The sequence below is a fragment of the Pleurodeles waltl genome, chromosome 10 (genome assembly GCF_031143425.1).
Source record: "Pleurodeles waltl isolate 20211129_DDA chromosome 10, aPleWal1.hap1.20221129, whole genome shotgun sequence".
Taxonomy (NCBI): domain Eukaryota; kingdom Metazoa; phylum Chordata; class Amphibia; order Caudata; family Salamandridae; genus Pleurodeles; species Pleurodeles waltl.
Genome location: NC_090449.1, coordinates 461,256,672 through 461,273,105, shown reverse-complemented (window position 1 = coordinate 461,273,105; position 16,434 = coordinate 461,256,672).

Genomic DNA, 16,434 nt, shown 5'->3' with positions numbered 1-16,434 from the left:
TGATGACGGCCGAAAGCCAGAAACACGTGTCCAGAGATACGGCACTCGCTGCACCTACCTTAGGTGAAAGACTTTCTACAGCGATACGGCACTTGCTACACCTACTTAGGGTGAATCATTTTTTGAAAAATGTGCGCTATTTATATTTAAATGTCTGCATTTACCATGATGCCTTGGGGCTATTTTCTGCTTGAATGCAAGGCAGTGTGCTCCCTTTTTCTTTTTGGATGTCTAAATGACGGCTCCCGTGAGCCTCTTGCTGATGAGCACTGGCGATGCACCTGTGCGCCTACTGAGTGGTACAAAAACCTGTGAAGACGTTTGGCGGCATTTCAAGCGACCCCTTCAGTTACATACGCTCTCTGCTGATGACAGCCGAAAGCCAGAAACACGTGTCCAGAGATACGGCACTCGCTGCACCTACCTTAGGTGAAAGACTTTCTACAGCGATACGGCACTTGCTGCACCTACTAAGGGTGAATAATTTTTTGAAAAATTCTCGCTATTTATATTTAAAGGACTGCATTTACCGTGATGCCTTGGGGCTATTTTCCGCTTGAATGCAAGGCAGTGTACTCCCTTTTTCTTTTTGGATGTCTAAATGACGGCTCCCGTGAGCCTCTTGCTGACGAGCACTGGCGATGCACCTGTGCGCCTACTGAGTGGTACAAAAACCTGTGAAGACGTTTGGCGGCATTTCAAGCGCCCCCTTCAGTTACATACGCTCTCTGCTGATGACGGCCGAAAGCCAGAAACATGTGTCCAGAGATACGGCACTCGCTGCACCTACCTTAGGTGAAAGACTTTCTACAGCGATACGGCACTTGCTGCACCTACTTAGGGTGAATAATTTTTTGAAAAATTCTCGCTATTTAAATTTAAATGACTGCATTTACCATAATGCCTTGGGGCTATTTTCCGCTTGAATGCAAGGCAGTGTGCTCCCTTTTTCTTTTTGGATGTCTAAATGACGGCTCCCGTGAGCCTCTTGCTGACGAGCACTGGCGATGCACCTGTGCAACTACTGAGTGGTACAAAAACCTGTGAAGACTTTTGGCGGCATTTTAAGCGACCCCTTCAGTTACATACGCTCTCTGCTGATGACGGCCGAAAGCCAGAAACACGTGTCCAGAGATACGGCAGTCGCTGCACCTACCTTAGGTGAAAGACTTTCTACAGCGATACGGCACTTGCTGCACCTACTTAGGGTGAATAATTTTTTGAAAAATTCTCGCTATTTATATTTAAATGACTGCATTCACCATGATGCCTTGGGGCTATTTTCTGCTTGAATGCAAGGCAGTGTGCTCCCTTTTTCTTTTTGGATGTCTAAAAGACGGCCCCGTGAGCCTCTTGCTGACGAGCACTGGCGATGCACCTGTGCGCCTACTGAGTGGTACAAAAACCTGTGAAGACGCTTGGCGGCATTTCAATCTTCCCCTTCAGTTACATCCGCTCTCTGCTGATGACGGCCGAAAGCCAGAAACACGTGTCCAGAGATACGGCACTCGCTGCACCTACCTTAGGTGAAAGACTTTCTACAGCGATACGGCACTTGCTACACCTACTTAGGGTGAATAATTTTTTGACAAATTTGCGCTATTTATATTTAAATGACTGCATTTACCATGATGCCTTGGGGCTATTTTCCGCTTGAATGCAAGGCAGTGTGCTCCCTTTTTCTTTTTGGATGTCTAAATGACGGCTCCCATGAGCCTCTTGCTGATGAGCACTGGCGATGCACCTGTGTGCCTACTGAGTGGTACAAAAACCTGTGAAGACGTTTGGCGGCATTTCAAGCGACCCCTTCAGTTACATACGCTCTCTGCTGATGACGGCCGAGAGCCAGAAACACATGTCCAGAGATACGGCACTCGCTGCACCTACCTTAGGTGAAAGACTTTCTACAGCGATACGGCACTTGCTGCACCTACTTAGGGTGAATAATTTTTTGAAAAATCCTCGCTATTTATATTTAAATGACTGCATTTACCATGATGCCTTGGGGCTATTTTCCGCTTGAATGCAAGGCAGTGTGCTACTTTTGTTCTTTTTGGATGTCTAAATGACGGCTCCCGTGAGCCTCTTGCTGACGAGCACTGGCGATGCACCTGTCCCCCTACTGAGTGGTAGAAAAACCTGTGAAGACGTTTGGCGGCATTTCAAGCGACCCCTTCAGTTACATACGCTCTCTGCTGATGACGGCCGAAAGCCAGAAACACGTGTCCAGAGATACGGCACTCGCTGCACCTACTTAGGTGAAAGACTTTCTACAGCGATACGGCACTTGCTGCACCTACTTAGGGTGAATTATTTTATTAAAAATTTGCGCTATTTATATTTAAATGACTGCATTTACCATGATGCCTTGGGGCTATTTTCCGCTTGAATGCAAGGCAGTGTGCTCCCTTTTTCTTTTTGGATGTCTAAATGACGGCTCCCGTGAGCCTCTTGCTGATGAGCACTGGCGATGCACCTGTGCGCCTACTGAGTGGTACAAAAACCTGTGAAGACGTTTGGCGGCATTTCAAGCGACCCCTTCAGTTACATTCCTCTCTGCTCATGACGGCCGAGAGCCAGAAACACGTGTCCAGAGATACGGCACTCGCTGCACCTACCTTAGGTGACAGACTTTCTACAGCGATACTGCACTTGCTGCACCTACTTAGGGTGAAGAATTTTTTGAAAGACTCTCGCCATTTATATTTAAATGACTGCATTTACCATGATGCCTTGGGGCTATTTTCCGCTTGAATGCAAGACAGTGTGCTCCCTTTTTCTTTTCGGATGTCTAAATTACGGCTCCCGTGAGCCTCTTGCTGACGAGCACTGGCGATGCACCTGTGCGCCTACTGAGTGGTACAAAAACCTGTGAAGACGTTTGGCGGCATTTCAAGCGACCCCTTCAGTTACATACGCTCACTGCTGATGACGGCTGAAAGCCAGAAACACGTGTCCAGAGATACGGGACTCGCTGCACCTACCTTAGGTGAAAGACTTTCTACAGCGATACGGCACTTGCTGCACCTACTTAGGGTGAATAATTTTTGGAAAAATTCTCGCTATTTATATTTAAATGACTGCATTTACCATGATGCCTTGGGGATATTTTCCGCTTGAATGCAAGGCAGTGTGCTCCCTTTTTCTTTTTGGATGTCTAAATGACGGTTCCCGTCAGCCTCTTGCTGACTTGCACTGGCGATGCACCTGTGCGCCTACTGAGTGGTACAAAAACCTGTGAAGACGTTTGGCAGCATTTCAAGCGACCCCTTCAGTTACATACGCTCTCTGCTGATGACGTCCGAAAGCCAGAAACACGTGTCCAGAGATACGGCACTCGCTGCACCTACCTTAGGTGAAAGACTTTCTACAGCGATACGGCACTTGCTGCACCTACTTAGGGTGAATAATTTTTTGAAAAATTCTCGCTATTTATTTTTAAATGACTGCATTTACCATGATGCCTTGGGGCTATTTTCCGCTTGAATGCAAGGCAGTGTGCTCCCTTTTTCTTTTTGGATGTCTAAAGGACGGCTCCCGTGAGCCTCTTGCTGACGAGCACTGGCGATGCACCTGTGCGCCTACTGAGTGGTACAAAAACCTGTGAAGACGTTTGGCTGCATTTCAAGCGACCCCTTCAGTTACATACGCTCACTGCTGATGACGGCCGAAAACCAGAAACATGTGTCCAGAGATACGGCACTCGCTGCACCTACCTTAGGTGAAAGACTTTCTACAGCGATACGGCACTTGCTGCACCTACTTAGAGTGAATAATTTTTTGAAAAATTCTCGCTATTTATATTTAAATGACTGCATTTACCATGATGCCTTGGGGCTATTTTCCGCTTGAATGCAAGGCAGTGTGCTCCCTTTTTCTTTTTGGATGTCTAAATGACGGTTCCCGTGAGCCTCTTGCTGACGAGCACTGGCGATGCACCTGTGCGCCTACTGAGTGGTACAAAAACCTCTGAAGACGATTGGCGGCATTTCAAGCGACCCCTTCAGTTACATACGCTCTCTGCTGATGACGGCCGAAAGCCAGAATCACGTGTCCAGAGATACGGCACTCGCTGCACCTACCTTAGGTGAAAGACTTTCTACAGCGATACGGCACTTGCTGCACCTACTTAGGGTGAATAATTTTTTGAAAAATTCTCGTTATTTATATTTAAATGACTGCATTTACCATGATGCCTTGGGGCTATTTTCCCCTTGAATGCAAGGTAGTGTGCTCCCTTTTTCTTTTTGGATGTCTAAATGACGGCTACAGTGAGCCTCTTGCTGACGAGCACTGGCGATCCACCTGTGCGCCTACTGAGTGGTACAAAAACCTGTGAAGACGTTTGACGGCATTTCAAGCGACCCCTTCAGTTACATTTCTCTCTGCTGATGACGGCCGAGAGCCAGAAACACGTGTCCAGAGATACGGCACTCGCTGCACCTACCTTAGGTGAAAGACTTTCTACAGCGATACGGCACTTGCTGCACATACTTAGGGTGAATATTTTTTTTTTAAATCCTCGCTATTTATATTTAAATGACTGCATTTACCATGATGCCTTGGGGATATTTTCCTCTTGAATGCAAGGCAGTGTGCTCCCTTTTTCTTTTTGGATGTCTAAATGATGGCTTCCGTGAGCCTCTTGCTGACGAGCACTGGCGATGCACCTGTGCGCCTACTGAGTGGTACAAAAACCTGTGAAGACGTTTGGCGGCATTTCAAGCGACCCCTTCAGTTACATACGCTCTCTGCTGATGATGGCCGAAAGCCAGAAACACGTGTCCAGAGATACGGCACTCGCTGCACCTACCTTAGGTGAAAGACTTTCTACAGCGATACGGCACTTGCTGCACCTACTTAGGGTGAATAATTTTTTGAAAAATTCTCGCTATTTATATTTAAATGACTGCATTTACCATGATGCCTTGGGGATATTTTCCTCTTGAATGCAAGGCAGTGTGCTCCCTTTTTCTTTTTGGATGTCTAAATGATGGCTTCCGTGAGCCTCTTGCTGACGAGCACTGGCGATGCACCTGTGCGCCTACTGAGTGGTACAAAAACCTGTGAAGACGTTTGGCGGCATTTCAAGCGACCCCTTCAGTTACATACGCTCTCTGCTGATGATGGCCGAAAGCCAGAAACACGTGTCCAGAGATACGGCACTCGCTGCACCTACCTTAGGTGAAAGACTTTATACAGCGATACGGCACTTGCTGCACCTACTTAGGGTGAATAATTTTTGGAAAAATTCTCGCTATTTATATTTAAATGACTGCATTGACCATGATGCCTTGGGGCTATTTTCCTCTTGAATGCAAGGCAGTGTGCTCCCTTTTTCTTTTTGGATGTCTAAATTACTGCTCCCGTGAGCCTCTTGCTGACGAGCACTGGCGATGCACCTGTGCGCCTACTGAGTGGTACAAAAACCTGTGAAGACGTTTGGCGGCATTTCAAGCGACCCCTTCAGTTACATACGCTCACTGCTGATGACGGCTGAAAACCAGAAACACGTGTCCAGAGATACGGCACTCGCTGCACCTACCTTAGGTGAAAGACTTTCTACAGCGATACGGCACTTGCTGCACCTACTTAGGGTGAACAATTTTTGGAAAAATTCTCGCTATTTATATTTAAATGACTGCATTTACCATGATGCCTTGGGGATATTTTCCGCTTGAATGCAAGGCAGTGTGCTCCCTTTTTCTTTTTGGATGTCTAAATGACGGTTCCCGTGAGCCTCTTGCTGACGAGCACTGGCGATGCACCTGTGCACCTACTGAGTGGTACAAAAACCTGTGAAGACATTTGGCGGCATTTCAAGCGACCCCTTCAGTTACATACGCTCTCTGCTGATGACGGCCGAAAGCCAGAAACACGTGTCCAGAGATACGGCACTCGCTGCACCTACCTTAGGTGAAAGACTTTCTACAGCGATACGGCACTTGCTGCACCTACTTAGGGTGAATAATTTTTTGAAAAATTCTCGCTATTTATATTTAAATGACTGCATTTACCATGATGCCTTGGGGCTATTTTCCGCTTGAATGCAAGGCAGTGTGCTCCCTTTTTCTTTTTGGATGTCTAAATGACGGCTCCCGTGAGCCTCTTGCTGACGAGCACTGGCGATGCACCTGTGCGCCTACTGAGTGGTACAAAAACCTGTGAAGACGTTTGGCGGCATTTCAAACGCCCCCTTCAGTTACATACGCTCTCTGCTGATGACGGCCGAAAGCCAGAAACATGTGTCCAGAGATACGGCACTCGCTGCACCTACCTTAGGTGAAAGACTTTCTACAGCGATACGGCACTTGCTGCACCTACTTAGGGTGAATAATTTTTTTTAAAATTCTCGCTATTTATATTTAAATGACTGCATTTACCATGATGCCTTGGGGCTATTTTCCTCTTGAATGCAAGGCAGTGTGCTCCCTTTTTCTTTTTGGATGTCTAAATTACGGCTCCCGTGAGCCTCTTGCTGACGAGCACTGGGGATGCACCTGTGTGCCTACTGAGTGGTAAAAAAACCTGTGAAAACATTTGGCGGCATTTCAAGCGACCCCTTCAGTTACATACGCTCACTGCTGATGACGGCCGAAAGCCAGAAACACGTGTCCAGAGATACGGCACTCGCTGCACCTACCTTAGGTGAAAGACCTTCTACAGCGATACAGCACTTGCTGCACCTACTTAGGATGAATAATTTTTTTTAAATTCTCGCTATTTATATTTAAATGACTGCATTTACCATGATGCCGTGGGGCTATTTTCCGCTTGAATGCAAGGCAGTGTGCTCTCTTTTTGTTTTTGGATGTCTAAATGACGGTTCCCGTGAGCCTCTTGCTGACGAGCACTGGCGATGCACCTGTGCGCCTACTGAGTGGTACAAAAACCTGTGAAGACGTTTGGTGGCATTTCAAGCGACCCCTTCAGTTACATACGCTCTCTGCTGATGACGGCCGAAAGCCAGAAACACGTGTCTAGAGATAGGGCACTCGCTGCACCTACCTTAGGTGAAAGACTTTCTACAGCGATACGGCACTTGCTGCACCTACTTAGGGTGAATAATTTTTTGAAAAATTCTCGCTATTTATATTTAAATGATTGCATTTACCATGATGCCTTGGGGCTATTTTCCGCTTGAATGCAAGGCAGTGTGCTCCCTTTTTCTTTTTGGATGTCTAAATGACGGCTCCCGTGAGCCTCTTGCTGACGAGCACTGGCGATGCACCTGTGCACCTACTGAGTGGTACAAAAACCTGTGAAGACTTTTGGCGGCATTTCAAGCGACCCCTTCAGTTACATACGCTCTCTGCTGATGATGGCCGAAAGCCAGAAACACGTGTCCAGAGATACGGTAGTCGCTGCACCTACCTTAGGTGAAAGACTTTCTACAGCGATACGGCACTTGCTGCACCTACTTAGGGTGAATAATTTTTTTAAAAATTCTCGCTATTTATATTTAAATTACTGCATTTACCATGATGCCTTGGGGCTATTTTCTGCTTGAATGCAAGGCAGTGTGCTCCCTTTTTCTTTTTGGATGTCTAAAAGACGGCTCCCGTGAGCCTCTTGCTGACGAGCACTGGCGATGCACCTGTGCGCCTACTGAGTGGTACAAAAACCTGCGAAGACGTTTGGCGGCATTTCAAGCTACCCCTTCAGTTACATACGGTCTCTGCTGATGACGGCCGAAAGCCAGAAACACGTGTCCAGAGATACGGCACTCGCTGCACCTACCTTAGGTGAAAGACTTTCTACAGCGATACAGCACTTGCTACACCTACTTAGGGTGAATCATTTTTTGAAAAATTTGCGCTATTTATATTTAAATGACTGCATTTACCATGATGCCTTGGGGCTATTTTCCGCTTGAATGCAAGGCAGTGTGCTCCCTTTTTCTTTTTGGATGTCTAAATGACGGCTCCCGTGAGCCTCTTGCTGATGAGCACTGGCGATGCACCTGTGCGCCTACTGAGTGGTACAAAAACCTGTGAAGACGTTTGGGGGCATTTCAAGCGACCCCTTCAGTTACATACGCTCTCTGCTGATGACGGCTGAAAGCCAGAAACACGTGTCCAGAGATACGGCACTCGCTGCACCTACCTTAGGTGAAAGACTTTCTACAGCGATACGGCACTTGCTGCACCTACTAAGGGTGAATAATTTTTTGAAAAATTCTCGCTATTTATATTTAAAGGACTGCATTTACCGTGATGCCTTGGGGCTATTTTCCGCTTGAATGCGAGGCAGTGTACTCCCTTTTTCTTTTTGGATGTCTAAATGACGGCTCCCGTGAGCCTCTTGCTGACGAGCACTGGCGATGCACCTGTGCGCCTACTGAGTGGTACAAAAACCTGTGAAGACGTTTGGCCGCATTTCAAGCGCCCCCTTCAGTTACATACGCTCTCTGCTGATGACGGCCGAAAGCCAGAAACATGTGTCCAGAGATACGGCACACGCTGCACCTACTTTAGGTGAAAGACTTTCTACAGCGATACGGCACTTGCTACACCCACTTAGGGTGAATAATTTTTTGAAAAATGTGCGCTATTTATATTTAAATGACTGCATTTACCATGATGCCTTGGGGCTATTTTCCGCTTGAATGCAAGGCAGTGTGCTCCCTTTTTCTTTTTGGATGTCTAAATGATGGCTCCCGTGAGCCTCTTGCTGATGAGCACTGGCGATGCACCTGTGCGCCTACTGAGTGGTACAAAAACCTGTGAAGACGTTTGGCGGCATTTCAAGCGACCCCTTCAGTTACATACGCTCTCTGCTGATGACGGCCGAGAGCCAGAAACACGTGTCCAGAGATACGGCACTCGCTGCACCTACCTTAGGTGAAAGACTTTCTACAGCGATACGGCACTTGCTGCACCTACTTAGGGTGAATAATTTTTTGAAAAATCCTCGCTATTTATATTTAAATGACTGCATTTACCATGATGCCTTGGGGCTATTTTCCGCTTGAATGCAAGGCAGTGTGCTACTTTTTTCTTTTTGGATGTCTAAATGACGGCTCCCGTGAGCCTCTTGCTGACGAGCACTGGCGATGCACCTGTCCCCCTACTGAGTGGTAGAAAAACCTGTGAAGACGTTTGGCGGCATTTCAAGCGACCCCTTCAGTTACATACGCTCTCTGCTGATGACGGCCGAAAGCCAGAAACACGTGTCCAGAGATACGGCACTCGCTGCACCTACCTTAGGTGAAAGACTTTCTACAGCGATACGGCACTTGCTGCACCTACTTAGGGTGAATAATTTTTTTAAAAATTCACGCTATTTATATTTAAATGACTGCATTTACCATGATGCCTTGGGGCTATTTTCCGCTTGAATGCAAGGCAGTGTGCTCCCTTTTTCTTTTTGGATGTCTAAATGACGGCTCCCGTGAGCCTCTTGCTGATGAGCACTGGCGATGCACCTGTGCGCCTACTGAGTGGTACAAAAACCTGTGACGACGTTTGGCGGCATTTCATGCGACCCCTTTAGTTACATTCCTCTCTGCTCATGACGGCCGAGAGCCAGAAACACGTGTCCAGAGATACGGCACTCGCTGCACCTACCTTAGGTGAAAGACTTTCTACAGCGATACGGCACTTGCTGCACCTACTTAGGGTGAAGAATTTTTTGAAAACTTCTCGCCATTTATATTTAAATGACTGCATTTACCATGATGCCTTGGGGATATTTTCCTCTTGAATGCAAGGCAGTGTGCTCCCTTTTTCTTTTTGGATGTCTAAATGATGGCTTCCGTGAGCCTCTTGCTGACGAGCACTGGCGATGCACCTGTGCGCCTACTGAGTGGTACAAAAACCTGTGAAGACGTTTGGGGGCATTTCAAGCGACCCCTTCAGTTACATACGCTCTCTGCTGATGATGGCTGAAAGCCAGAAACACGTGTCCAGAGATACGGCACTCGCTGCACCTACCTTAGGTGAAAGACTTTCTACAGCGATACGGCACTTGCTGCACCTACTAAGGGTGAATAATTTTTTGAAAAATTCTCGCTATTTATATTTAAAGGACTGCATTTACCGTGATGCCTTGGGGCTATTTTCCGCTTGAATGCGAGGCAGTGTACTCCCTTTTTCTTTTTGGATGTCTAAATGACGGCTCCCGTGAGCCTCTTGCTGACGAGCACTGGCGATGCACCTGTGCGCCTACTGAGTGGTACAAAAACCTGTGAAGACGTTTGGCCGCATTTCAAGCGCCCCCTTCAGTTACATACGCTCTCTGCTGATGACGGCCGAAAGCCAGAAACATGTGTCCAGAGATACGGCACACGCTGCACCTACTTTAGGTGAAAGACTTTCTACAGCGATACGGCACTTGCTACACCCACTTAGGGTGAATAATTTTTTGAAAAATTTGCACTATTTATATTTAAATGACTGCATTTACCATGATGCCTTGGGGCTATTTTCCGCTTGAATGCAAGGCAGTGTGCTCCCTTTTTCTTTTTGGATGTCTAAATGATGGCTCCCGTGAGCCTCTTGCTGATGAGCACTGGCGATGCACCTGTGCGCCTACTGAGTGGTACAAAAACCTGTGAAGACGTTTGGCGGCATTTCAAGCGACCCCTTCAGTTACATACGCTCTCTGCTGATGACGGCCGAGAGCCAGAAACACGTGTCCAGAGATACGGCACTCGCTGCACCTACCTTAGGTGAAAGACTTTCTACAGCGATACGGCACTTGCTGCACCTACTTAGGGTGAATAATTTTTTGAAAAATCCTCGCTATTTATATTTAAATGACTGCATTTACCATGATGCCTTGGGGCTATTTTCCGCTTGAATGCAAGGCAGTGTGCTACTTTTTTCTTTTTGGATGTCTAAATGACGGCTCCCGTGAGCCTCTTGCTGACGAGCACTGGCGATGCACCTGTCCCCCTACTGAGTGGTAGAAAAACCTGTGAAGACGTTTGGCGGCATTTCAAGCGACCCCTTCAGTTACATACGCTCTCTGCTGATGACGGCCGAAAGCCAGAAACACGTGTCCAGAGATACGGCACTCGCTGCACCTACCTTAGGTGAAAGACTTTCTACAGCGATACGGCACTTGCTGCACCTACTTAGGGTGAATAATTTTTTAAAAAATTCACGCTATTTATATTTAAATGACTGCATTTACCATGATGCCTTGGGGCTATTTTCCGCTTGAATGCAAGGCAGTGTGCTCCCTTTTTCTTTTTGGATGTCTAAATGACGGCTCCCGTGAGCCTCTTGCTGATGAGCACTGGCGATGCACCTGTGCGCCTACTGAGTGGTACAAAAACCTGTGACGACGTTTGGCGGCATTTCATGCGACCCCTTTAGTTACATTCCTCTCTGCTCATGACGGCCGAGAGCCAGAAACACGTGTCCAGAGATACGGCACTCGCTGCACCTACCTTAGGTGAAAGACTTTCTACAGCGATACGGCACTTGCTGCACCTACTTAGGGTGAAGAATTTTTTGAAAACTTCTCGCCATTTATATTTAAATGACTGCATTTACCATGATGCCTTGGGGATATTTTCCTCTTGAATGCAAGGAAGTGTGCTCCCTTTTTCTTTTTGGATGTCTAAATGATGGCTTCCGTGAGCCTCTTGCTGACGAGCACTGGCGATGCACCTGTGCGCCTACTGAGTGGTACAAAAACCTGTGAAGACGTTTGGCGGCATTTCAAGCGACCCCTTCAGTTACATACGCTCTCTGCTGATGATGGCCGAAAGCCAGAAACACGTGTCCAGAGATACGGCACTCGCTGCACCTACCTTAGGTGAAAGACTTTATACAGCGATACAGCACTTGCTGCACCTACATAGGGTGAATAATTTTTGGAAAAATTCTCGCTATTTATATTTAAATGACTGCATTGACCATGATGCCTTGGGGCTATTTTCCGCTTGAATGCAAGGCAGTGTGCTCCCTTTTTCTTTTTGGATGTCTAAATTACGGCTCCCGTGAGCCTCTTGCTGACGAGCACTGGCGATGCACCTGTGCGCCTACTGAGTGGAACAAAAACCTGTGAAGACGTTTGGCGGCATTTCAAGCGACCCCTTCAGTTACATACGGTCACTGCTGATGACGGCTGAAAGCCAGAAACACGTGTCCAGAGATACGGCACTCGCTGCACCTACCTTAGGTGAAAGACTTTCTACAGCGATACGGCACTTGCTGCACCTACTGAGGGTGAATAATTTTTGGAAAAATTCTCGCTATTTATATTTAAATGACTGCATTTACCATGATGCCTCGGGGATATTTTCCGCTTGAATGCAAGGCAGTGTGCTCCCTTTTTCTTTTTGGATGTCTAAATGACGGTTCCCGTGAGCCTCTTGCTGACGAGCACTGGCGATGCACCTGTGCGCCTACTGAGTGGTACAAAAACCTGTGAAGACGTTTGGCGGCATTTCAAGCGACCCCTTCAGTTACATACGCTCTCTGCTGATGACGGCCGAAAGCCAGAAACACGTGTCCAGAGATACGGCACTCGCTGCACCTACCTTAGGTGAAAGACTTTCTACAGCGATACGGCACTTGCTGCACCTACTTAGGGTGAATAATTTTTTGAAAAATTCTCGCTATTTATTTTTAAATGACTGCATTTACCATGATGCCTTGGGGCTATTTTCCGCTTGAATGCAAGGCAGTGTGCTCCCTTTTTCTTTTTGGATGTCTAAAGGACGGCTCCCGTGAGCCTCTTGCTGACGAGCACTGGCGATGCACCTGTGCGCCTACTGAGTGGTACAAAAACCTGTGAAGACGTTTGGCGGCATTTCAAGTGACCCCTTCAGTTACATACGCTCTCTGCTGATGACGGCCGAAAACCAGAAACATGTGTCCAGAGATACGGCACTCGCTGCACCTACCTTAGGTGAAAGACTTTCTACAGCGATACGGCACTTGCTGCACCTACTTAGAGTGAATAATTTTTTGAAAAATTCTCGCTATTTATATTTAAATGACTGCATTTACCATGATGCCTTGGGGCTATTTTCCACTTAAATGCAAGGCAGTGTGCTCCCTTTTTCTTTTTGGATGTCTAAATGACGGTTCCCGTGAGCCTCTTGCTGACGAGCACTGGCGATGCACCTGTGCGCCTACTGAGTGGTACAAAAACCTCTGAAGACGTTTGGCGGCATTTCAAGCGACCCCTTCAGTTACATACGCTCTCTGCTGATGACGGCCGAAAGCCAGAATCACGTGTCCAGAGATAGGGCACTCGCTGCACCTACCTTAGGTGAAAGACTTTCTACAGCGATTCGGCACTTGCTGCACCTACTTAGGGTGAATAATTTTTTGAAAAATTCTCGTTATTTATATTTAAATGACTGCATTTACCATGATGCGTTGGGGCTATTTTCCCCTTGAATGCAAGTCAGTGTGCTCCCTTTTTCTTTTTGGATGTCTAAATGACGGCTACCGTGAGCCTCTTGCTGACGAGCACTGGCGATCCACCTGTGCGCCTACTGAGTGGTACAAAAACCTGTGAAGACGTTTGGCGGCATTTCAAGCGACCCCTTCAGTTACATTTCTCTCTGCTGATGACGGCCGAGAACCAGAAACACGTGTCCAGAGATACGGCACTCGCTGCACCTACCTTAGGTGAAAGACTTTCTACAGCGATACGGCACTTGCTGCACCTACTTAGGGTGAATAATTTTTTTAAAAATCCTCGCTATTAATATTTAAATGACTGCATTTACCATGATGCCTTGGGGCTATTTTCCGCTTGAATGCAAGGCAGTGTGCTACTTTTTTTCTTTTTGGATGTCTAAATGACGGCTCCCGTGAGCCTCTTGCTGACGAGCACTGGCGATGCACCTGTCCCCCTACTGAGTGGTACAAAAACCTGTGAAGACGTTTGGTGGCATTTCAAGCGACCCCTTCAGTTACATACGCTCTCTGCTGATGACGGCCGAAAGCCAGAAACACGTGTCCAGAGATATGGCACTCGCTGCACCTACCTTAGATGAAAGACTTTCTACAGCGATACGGCACTTGCTGCACCTACTTAGGGTGAAATTTTTTTGAAAAATTCTCGCTATTTAAATTTAAATGACTGCATTTACCATGATGCCTTGGGGCTATTTTCCGCTTGAATGCAAGGCAGTGTGCTCCCTTTTTCTTTTTGGATGTCTAAATGACGGCTCCCGTGAGCCTCTTGCTGACGAGCACTGGAGATGCACCTGTGCGCATACTGAGTGGTACAAAAACCTGTGAAGATGTTTGGCGGCATTTCAACTGACCCCTTCAGTTACATACGGTCTCTCTGCTGATGACGGCTGAAAGCCAGAAACACGTGTCCAGAGATACGGCACTCGCTGCACCTACCTTAGGTGAAAGACTTTCTACAGCGATACGGCACTTGCTGCTCCTACTTAGGGTGAATATTTTTTTGAAAGATTCTCACTATTTATATTTAAATGACTGCATTTACCATGATGCCTTGGGGCTATTTTACGCTTGAATGCAAGGCAGTGTGCTCCCTTTTTCTTTTTGGATGTCTAAATGACGGCTCCCGTGAGCCTCTTGCTGACGAGCACTGGCGATGCACCTGGGCGCCTACTGAGTGGTACAAAAACCTGTGAAGACGTTTGGCGGCATTTCAAGCGACCCCTTCAGTTACATACGCTCTCTGCTGATGACGGCCGAAAGCCAGAAACATGTGTCCAGAGATACGGCACTCGCTGCATCTACCTTAGGTGAAAGACTTCCTACAGCGATACGGCACTTGCTGCACCTACTTAGGGTGAATAATTTTTTGAAAAATTCTCGCTATTTATATTTAAATGACTGCATTTACCATGATGCCTTGGGGCTATTTTCCGCTTGAATGCAAGGCAGTGTGCTCCCTTTTTCTTTTTGGATGTCTAAATGACGGCTCCCGTGAGCCTCTTGCTGACGAGCACTGGCGATGCACCTTTGTGCCTACTGAGTGGTACAAAAACCTGTGAAGACGTTTGGCGGCATTTCAAGCGACCCCTTCAGTTACATACGCTCTCTGCTGATGACGGCTGAAAGCCAGGAACACGTGTCCAGAGTTACGGCACTCGCTGCACCTCCCTTAGTTGAAAGACTTTCTACAGCGATACGGCACTTGCTGCACCTACTTAGGGTGAATAATTTTTTGAAAAATTCTCGCTATTTATATTTAAATGACTGCATTTACCATGATGCCTTGGGGCTATTTTCCGCTTGAATGCAAGGCAGTGTGCTCCCTTTTTCTTTTTGGATGTCTAAATGACGGCTTCCGTGAGCCTCTTGCTGATGAGCACTGGCGATGCACCTGTGCGCCTACTGAGTGGTACAAAAACCTTTGAAGACGTTTGGCGGCATTTCAAGCGACCCCTTCAGTTACATACGCTCTCTGCTGATGACGGCCGAGAGCCAGAAACACGTGTCCAGAGATACGGCACTCGCTGCACCTACCTTAGGTGAAAGACTTTCTACAGCGATACAGCACTTGCTGCACCTACTTAGGGTGAATAATTTTTTGAAAAATCCTCGCTATTTATATTTAAATGACTGCATTTACCATGATGCCTTGGGGCTATTTTCCACTTGAATGCAAGGCAGTGGGCTACTTTTTTTCTTTTTGGATGTCTAAATGACGGCTCCCGTGAGCCTCTTGCTGACGAGCACTGGCGATGCACCTGTCCCCCTACTGAGTGGTACAAAAACCTGTGAAGACGTTTGGCGGCATTTCAAGCGACCCCTTCAGTTACATACGCTCTCTGCTGATGACGGGCGAAAGCCAGAAACACGTGTCCAGAGATACGGCACTCGCTGCACCTACCTTAGGTGAAAGACTTTCTACAGCGATACGGCACTTGCTGCACCTACTTAGGGTGAATAATTTTTAAAAAAATTCGCACTATTTATATTTAAATGACTGCATTTACCATGATTCCTTGGGGCTATTTTCCGCTTGAATGCAAGTCAGTGTGCTCCCTTTTTCTTTTTGGATGTCTAAATGACGGCTCCCGTGAGCCTCTTGCTGATGAGCACTGGCGATGCACCTGTGCGCCTACTGAGTGGTACAAAAACCTGTGAAGACGTTTGGCGGCATTTCAAGCGACCCCTTCAGTTACATTCCTCTCTGCTGATGACGGCCGAGAGCCAGAAACACGTGTCCAGAGATACGGCACTCGCTGCACCTACCTTAGGTGAAAGACTTTCTACAGCGATACGGCACTTGCTGCACCTACTTAGGGTGAATAATTTTTGAAAAATTCTCGCTATTTATATTTAAATGACTGCATTTACCATGATGCTTTGGGGCTATTTTCCTCTTGAATGCAAGGCAGTGTGCTCCCTTTTTCTTTTTGGATGTCTAAATGATGGCTTCCGTGAGCCTCTTGCTGACGAGCACTGGCGATGCACCTGTGCGCCTACTGAGTGGTACAAAAACCTGTGAAGACGTTTGGCGGCATTTCAA